Raw genomic sequence first — 8,603 nt, 5'->3', positions numbered from 1 at the left:
ATTTCCAACGTTTGGGGATGGTTGGGGTTTCTTGGTCCAACTAATGCAATATTAAGAGGTAAGTGTAGAAAACAAAAATTTTTAATGGAGTCAGAGGGGATTGGATTCAGATATTTTGTGTATGTGTTTGAAGGCCATTTGCAAAATGAAATGTGAACGGTGTCCTGAAAACACCTATCAAGATTATGCTCTTGTACTAGATATTTTGGAAAGTAAGTGTAAGATGAGAATTAAAAACATCCATTTATTTTGCTGATGTGTTCCTGAATGCAGGTCTGTGGGCCAGCTCCAGCCTTTGACAAAGCTTTAACCAATGACAAAAAGAAGGAGACCACACTAATTTTTCATAAAGCCAATTTTAGGGATGTTCTATATTCTGAAAGTATGTCCTTCCCACGTTTCGATGATGACTTCTCCAGTGGCAACCCTTTCTGAAATGTAAACATCTACTATAATCAAAGACAGATTTATTTTGTCACATTGCCCATTTTAAATCCCAAAGTGTATAACCTGAGTTTAGAATCTATGATTTTCAATTTTATTATCTGTAAAATGAAAACGGTAAGAGTAGCTCAGGTGACCCTTGAATAATGTGGGTTTGAACTTTGTAGGTCCATTTAAACACGAATTTTTTTTTTTTTTTTTCAAAAAGCTTTACTGTTTCCATCTGTGAATTTTTTTTTTTTTTTTCAAAAAGCTTTACTGTTTCCATCTGGTCCACAGCTTGGGCGAGGGCTTCATGCTGGTTAGAAAAGCTGCTTAGTGGCTGCAGGCACAGGTTCGAGCAGAAGCTCACACTGAGGGGGATGCCAGAGGAACCCCTCAAGGGCTGCTGGGCTCTGGGGACTCCTGACCGAGCTTGAGAGTGAGCCTTTCCGAAAGATACTCTCGCAGCCCAGTCTGGGGGCCAGGCAGCCAGCAGAGGTGTGAGGGGGTCCTAATCTTCTTGATGAGGTTTTCCTCTTCTGGCAAGTGGCTCTCCAGGAAGTCACAAGGATGGGCGTCTGTGCCAGCGGAATGCAGGGCATGCAGATCTGAAAGGGCCTGGTTTAGGTTCTTTCCCAGAACTATGGCAGCTTCCATGGAGTTCATGGCTTTACCCCACGCATGTTGGGACAGCTTCTGTATATCCTGGGAGAGAGCGTGGCAATCATGCTGGTTTTGCATCTTTAAGAGACTCTGGCACCCTTGCACTTCTCTTCCCCGACTCCAGAAAGATGTGGCTCAGCTCTCTGGAGCCACATTGCTGCAGTGGAAATAAAAGCCCAGAGAAAGGTAAGTGTAAGAGGTATGCAGATGCATGTTGACCAGGGCCTTTACAGCAATTCCACCTCACTGGAGTAATTCTGAGGAATCTGGGAGCTCATGGTTGATCAGCAATAAGCTCAAATAATGGTGTTGGCTGGTCCAGGAGGCAGAGGATGGCTGAGAAGATGGTTCCAAAGATTTCGATGGGAAAAGAGGTTGTAGGGAGGTTGGAGGATGGAAGAAGGGGCATCCTTGGGTCTGTTCCCTCCAAACACTCTTGAAGCAAGAGACAGATCCACCAGGCCACTGAGTGCATTGTCTATATGCAGAGTTTTTATGGTACAGTGTTATAAATGTATTTTCCCATCCTTTGATTTTCTTAATAATACTTTATTTTCTCTAGCTTATCTTATTATAAGAATACAGCATACAATATATATAACAGTACAAAATATGTATTAATTGATTTTTTATGTTACTGGTAAGGCTTCTGGTCAATAGTAGGTTAAGTTTCTGGGGAGTCAAAGGTCACACAGTGATTTTCAACTGCATGGGGGGGGGGGTCTGTGCCTCTAATCTCCCCCAACATTGTTCAAGGGTAACGATACCTTCTTAGGATTACTGCATGGATTTTGTGGCACCATAACATGATTGGAATTTGGAAAAAGGTCTTAGCCTGTTCCCAGTTAACAGTAAGGACTCAAAAATCATCATTATTTCTATTAGCTGGTCTAGGAACTTTCTAGCACATATGATTTCATAGCATTTGAAGGGATTTACTTTTCAAATAACTCTTATTTTATGTGTCACTCTGATAATGTCTCATTGTCTGACCACCAAGAAGGGCTGACTGGTTTGGCCAGGGTGTGGTTGGGAGACTAAAGGACACTGGTTTGGAGTCGGAAGGCCTGAGTTACCATCCCAGCCCCACAATTTACAAGGTTGATGCCTTGAGTGTCAGTTAACTTCTCTAATCCTTAGACGCCTTATATAAAGTGTATAACCAGATCTACCTCATAAGGTTGTCCAAAGGACTGAATGAGGTGTCCCCAGAATGTTCCCAGTGAGTGTCACATTACATGGTAGGTATTCATTACACGTTAGCCTGAATCAGGGGACAGAAGGAGTTACCTTTACGTCATTTCTACTATTTGATAATGGGGACACCTCTTGAGTAGTTAATCACTTTCCCTTTAAGATTTAAGTTATTTGGAATTTACTACCAATGTTAGTCATCCTAAGGACTTGATTTCCTAGGTAATTACATGTGAAACTAGAGTTAAACTCTGAGGGAGGGAGTGGTAAGGATGGCCAAGTCCTTCAAATACCATGAACACAATTTCCCCTGAAAGGGCAGAACATCTTTCCTTGATGCAGGGGAGATATCTGGCTTTCTAGAGCAGTTTCTGGAATTTATGAGGTGTTTGATTATCCTGGTGAGGTGGGCTGTGTTGTTGAGGAAACTATGGATTCTGAATAGAGTCTGAAGAGTCTGCACCAGAGTATTTCCCAATGAATCATGTATGAAATGCACATCCAAAGAAATCTTCCCCACATGGGCCCATTCCCTGCAACACTGCATGACGTCACTCTCAGGAGAGTCGGGAGGTCCAAGCTCCAGTATTAACTCACTTAGGTGCTCAGGTTTGGACTGTGTGCAAACAGTGATCTCCACTTTATTTACTTACTTACTTACTTAGTTATTATTGAAGCGTAGAGCTAGGGGGGCCTGGCTGGCTGAGTCGGTGAGCATGTGACTCTTGATCTCAGAGTTTTGAGTTCGAGCCCCATGTTGGGTGTAGAGGTTACTTAAAAATAAAATCTTAAAGGGTGAGGCTAGAATCGATGTCACCCTGTCTTCCCTGTTTTTCCCTCTATGAATATACATTCATCTACTGTTTCCCCCCCATAAAAGTACCAGATTATTCTTTATCTTTTGCTGGCATGATGTCTACATCATCGCCATATCAGCACAGGCAAATTTTAAAGACCCCTTTGATTGGTTCTTCCATGAACATCCAGTAATTATTTTCTGAGTCTTATCTTTCCTAACCCAAGCCTGTGTCTGCAGGAGGAAAAATAATAATTAAATATAAGGAGGAAAGGTGAAACTACCGTGAAATTTTAATTATGTTTGTCTGAGGGATTACAGATAATTTTTATATTCTTCCTTTCATGCCTTCTGATTTATTATTTTTCCTACAATAAAATGATATTTGTTTTATGACTTAAAGGTCAAATGAATAAAAATTAAAATTTTAATGTTCTGATATCATTTACCCTCCTTTGCCTTGCTGCTGTTTTCTCACACATAGCCTATTTTTTATCGTTAATATTTTATCTTATTTACTTCCTTGTGATACTGACCTTCTTCAGTTAGATTGTAAGCTCCTTTAAGACAGGACCATTGCTAGAAAAAAAAATAATCCCATGACATATTTATTGCTCACATATATTTTTTTCATTTCTTTGTACGATAAAGAGAACGGAGTTTAAATTGTTAGAGTAAAATCTTTCTAGGTTTTTGAATTGTTTTTTACTTAGAAATTCCTTTCTGCCTTAATTCTGTTCCATCATTTTATTCATGTTTTCTGATTTCCAATTTTTTAGTGGTTTCTCAAGTAGTGATGTCTCTGCTTATTCCAGACAAGATGTAAATAATGGTCAATAAACAGGAGTAAATGGGGAATGAAATAATTAAGTTTTGCTTTGCTTTACCAAGAGCCAGTCAGGCACCCCTTCTTATCCCACTCTTCTTTCTTGCCATGGCAAGTCTACCCTAGACATTATTATTATTGGCATTATGACCTAGATTCTTCTGTCTCTAAGAGTTAGAGAACCTAAGACCTCCAAAGGAGAGATGCTGATCTTGGTTGCAAATAGTAGATGGTCAGGAAAGAATCACATGTGCTCTTGGCCATGGTGTCCTCTAAGTCCTCTGCTCTGCTATGGACAAGAGCTATTAGCTGACCCTCCTGCTGTGCACTGGGAACGACAGGCTTATGGGTTGCATTATAAATCTGGGCCCAGGGCCAATAGTAGAGAGAAAAATGAGGCCAAGTCATGAAACGTCAGGGTTCAAGCCTCTATTTATCTTGTATTGATAATTTTGTTCTACATGAGTTATTTTGAATTTATTTTTAAAATATTTTATTAAAATATTATTTAATTGAATTGTTGAAGTTTTTTGCATCACCTTTTTTGTTTTGTGTCTTGATTGGGCCAACATGTTCTCCTTAGACAGGAGCTTGAAATGCGGCATTGCTTTTTTCCATATAACCTCTGGGTTTCACAAAGATAATTTTTCACAAGCGAGAGTGGGTTCATTGTCTTTTGGATTCTCTGGAGGATATATCTGCTACCATGGAGGTACTGGAATACGAGAGGGACCCCATATCTCTTCCCACCTTGCTCTCCATTATATCTCTAGCACACCTAACACAATGTTAGACACTTAGAAATGGCTCCTTTAAAGTGCATTTGATGATTTTTTTAAATGGTGTGTGTGTGTGTGTGTGTGTGTGTGTGTGTGTGTGTGTGTGGTATGTGGTACCATTGACACTATAATGAATTAAGAGTTCTAGTTAGAGGCCAGGACTCCAGTTAATAAGACCTTTAATGAAAAAATAAAATAAAATAAAACCAACCGGATGTGTTTTTGATTTACATATTTTTAAAGTAAGCATCTATTGTGCACTCTCCATGTAGTTACCATTTATTCTCCTAGCAACCCTGTGAGGTCAGTCTTACTATCCCTCACACTTTACTGAATGTGGTGCAAAGAGATTAACTAACTACCCAAGACTACACAGTAAGTGGAGCCAAGATTCACACCCAGTCCATTTGACTGCAGACCCGGGATCTGTCATGAGTTAGCAGAACTGCCTCTCAGGTGTGCTGTAATCACTATGTACTTTTCACTCTGTCTGAGAGTGCACCAGCGTCTATGGCAGCACAGTCAGCCTCTCTACTCCTGTGTACCAGCTGCCTTGCCCTAGGAAGCATCGAGTGTGCAGCACCGACTGTACAGTCTCTGTAGCTCTTTGCAAACGATGCCGTGGTTTCACTTCAGGCTCACTCACTGCCAGGGGCAAAGGGGAAAGGCTAGATGGATTTGTCCTTCAAGTTTATTTGAAAATAAGAGATTTTCTTCAGGTCAGGGGAGATCTTTCCTTCCATTTTTAAAAAATAAAAGGTGGGAAAAACAAACAAAAACAGCACAGAGCAAATTTAATGTAATGATGTTCCCAAAGGGACAGTCAGGGTGACCACTCTGGCTTTGAATTCTGTCTTCTTAACAATGTAACTTGATGGAAGGTTATGACGACTATGGACTGTTACATTTGTGTCCCCCTAAAATTCCTATGTTGGATGTTCTAACCCACAGTGTGGGTGTATTTGGAGATGGAGTCTCTAAAGAAATAAAGGTTAAATGAAGTCATAAATGTGGGACCCTGATCCGAGGGGATTAGTTATATCAGCACAGACACCAAAAAGTTCTCTTTCCACCCACTCTTCTCTTGAGTCCACACACAAAGGAAGCCTATATGAGGATATAGCCAGAAGGCAGCTGTCTGCAAGCCAGGAAGAGAGTCCTCACTAGAAATGGGCCACGCTGGCACTTTGATCTTGGACTTCTAGCATCTAGAACTGTGAAAAAATAAATTACTATTGTTAAGCTACCCAGGCAGTGGTGGCCTGAGCAGACTGCTATAAGGGCTGACAACTGCCCTGAGGATATATGTGCATTTTTACATTTACTAATGTATTTAGGATAGTCATGAAAACTTCCAAACACTGGAAGTTAAGACTATTGTAAAGTAATTTTAGGCTATTTCTGCTCATTTCAGATTTATCCATGTTCCTTAAGAAATATACAATGTTCTTATATGTACTTTTAAAGGAATAACTCCCTAATTTTCTTCCCTGTTGATGGAAAGAATTCAGTTGCTAGTTATTGGGTGTCCTGTCCCATCGGCCTGTATTGAAGCACTGGAGAGTTCTAATCTCTCTTCCTCCATGTACTAGTTTGGCAGTTTGGGGGAAGCTATTAACTTCTCTCTATGTAAGTTTATATTGGCTCAAATGGCCGTAATAACGACTATCTCAAAGACCTATTGTAAGCTCTCTACTTTAGCAGATGCTATGCTAAATGAGAGTAAAAAGATGCCTGTTCATGTTCTTCCCTGAAGACTTGCTCTTTAGCAAACAGTTGCCTAGGTGAGTATGATGATGAGAGCGAGTGCCCAGCCCAGTCGTTGGCCAAGCCCCTCTTGCTAACCTTACCAGCTGGCTCCTAAGCATGGCCCAGATCTTAACTTCTCTTAAGAGGCAGGCGTTTATTCACTGCCCAGTCTAGATGCCTAGGTCTTTAACTTCACTTAGTCCAATTCTTAGAAAGGTTTATCTTGTCTGGTCTTTGACTTTTTCTTTAATCAATCAGAATTATGTTTTTAATCAATAGGAATAGGACATATTTCAGAATAATGTGTTATTTGATAATTCTAATCATAGCAAAGTTTGGTCTCTGCCTTATCAATACCTAATTTTGCAAGGATCTATACCAGTGGTTCTTAACCAAATGTGATTTTGCCTCACAGGGAACAATTGGCAATGTCTGCAGACATTTTTTGTTGTCACACTTGGAGGGGAATGCTACTGTCATCTAGAATGTAAAAGAGGCCAGGGATACTGCTAAACATTTTATAATTCAGAAGACAGCCCCTTACAACAAATAATCTGGCTGTAAATGTCTATAATGCTGAGGTTAAGAAGCCCTAAACTAAACTGAGCTAAACATCCAGCTAATCCCCTTAGACTCTCTCCAAGTAAATAGGTGTTAATCTCCCTGCCAGTAAGAGAAGGGTGGGCGGCTCCGCATTGCCACAATCATCACACTTATTAGGTATATACCACGGGCTCAGCACACTATAAATGTATGGGTTACTCCAAGACAAGATGTAGTGTAATGACATCAAAATAGAATAAAGGACACAGCTTGCAGTTAGACAGACTTTGGTTTGGTTTTGTTTCTATCACTTAACAAGCTGTAGTTCTACAAGCAACAAAGTTAATTTTTTAGAGCTTCAGCAACCCTCAACAGGGTGCACGTGACAGTATAAAGAATTTATGTATGTAAGATTCTTAGCACAGTGTTTCAATATGGGAAACACTCAATAAATTATAGATGTTACCATTGTTGACACATTCTTACCATCATTATCATCATCATATCTCATCTCAGCCTAGCTTATAGTTACCTGTATGATACAACCTAAGCTGTGTGTGCAGAAAATGGCACATTTAATGAAAACCATCTGTGCCAATAAACTCACATGTGACACAGTGGGGGAACCATCTTGAAGGGGGTCCAAGGAAAGTGACATTTCCTCAACTTAGCCTCACTTTCTATTCTCATTTAGGTCGATTTTTATAGAAATATATGTGGGCTGACATTGGAGGAAAATGCCAACCCCTGAATGTACTGGTTGTTGATAGACACTAATACCTTGCATTGAAAACTATTTTTCCTTCCAAAAGAATCTTAATTTATTTTCCCTGGGTATTTTTGAAACACTCAAGGCTTCTCCAGTTCATGCATTTTTTTCCCACTTCATCAGTTTAACCATTTAAATTAGGAGAAATTTTATTGTTCCAAATTACAGAAAATTCCAGAACTCGTTAGTTTTGGGGGGAGGAAGGCAGTGATCTAAAGCTCAGATTAGACTCTCAGAAGCTATTCTCTCTCCATCTACCTCCTGACTAATTTCGTCTAAGTTTTAGTCTCAGGATTCACCAGGTATTCAGTTCCTCATCAGCAGCTCTGGACCTGTGTCTTCTTATGATGAATCCAGTGGAATGGGTTTGTTTTTGTTTTTTGTTTTTTTCTAGTCGCTTAAGATCCTCAAAGGCAACAACTGTTATTTAGTCATCTTTGAACACCTTGAAATCCAGCACAGAACTCTACACTCAGCAAATATATAAAATTAGACTTTTCAAGTGGAAGTGTGGTTGAAGATAGGTACTATAGCTCAATAGGGAAAACGAGAAAGTTGAGTCCCAGAGGACAAAAGTATGTATGTATCTTAAATTGTAAAACTGGTTAGGAGCAGAGTCTAGGGAATATTGTTTACTGCCAAGACAGAGTCATCCAATTTCTATTACCAATACATGTGTTGAGCTGTGATTGCCATGTGCCAACTGTACGCTCTGGAGAAAGAGGGTTTTTTTGTTTTCTTTTGTTTTTTTGTTCTTTTTCTTTTTATCTTTTGCAAAGACCCATGAAAAGAAACACTTCCAGGGGAGGCTGGATGGCACAGTCAGTTGAGGGTTCAACTTGGTTTCCACTCAGGTCA

The 8,603-nt window shown here is 39.9% G+C and overlaps 1 pseudogene; it reads right to left on the bottom strand.

The window, feature by feature from the left end:
• Window positions 1–822: 822 nt before the first annotated feature.
• Window positions 823–1,367, bottom strand: LOC103659179 (annotated as a pseudogene).
• Between the last annotated feature and the right edge of the window lie 7,236 nt (window positions 1,368–8,603).

This window comes from Ursus maritimus, unplaced genomic scaffold (assembly GCF_017311325.1).
Source record: "Ursus maritimus isolate PB19 unplaced genomic scaffold, ASM1731132v1 scaffold_7, whole genome shotgun sequence".
In the NCBI taxonomy this organism is placed as follows: Eukaryota; Metazoa; Chordata; class Mammalia; order Carnivora; family Ursidae; genus Ursus; species Ursus maritimus.
The sequence above is the reverse complement of the archived record's forward strand: the minus strand, read 5'-3'. Positions and strand labels throughout refer to the sequence as shown.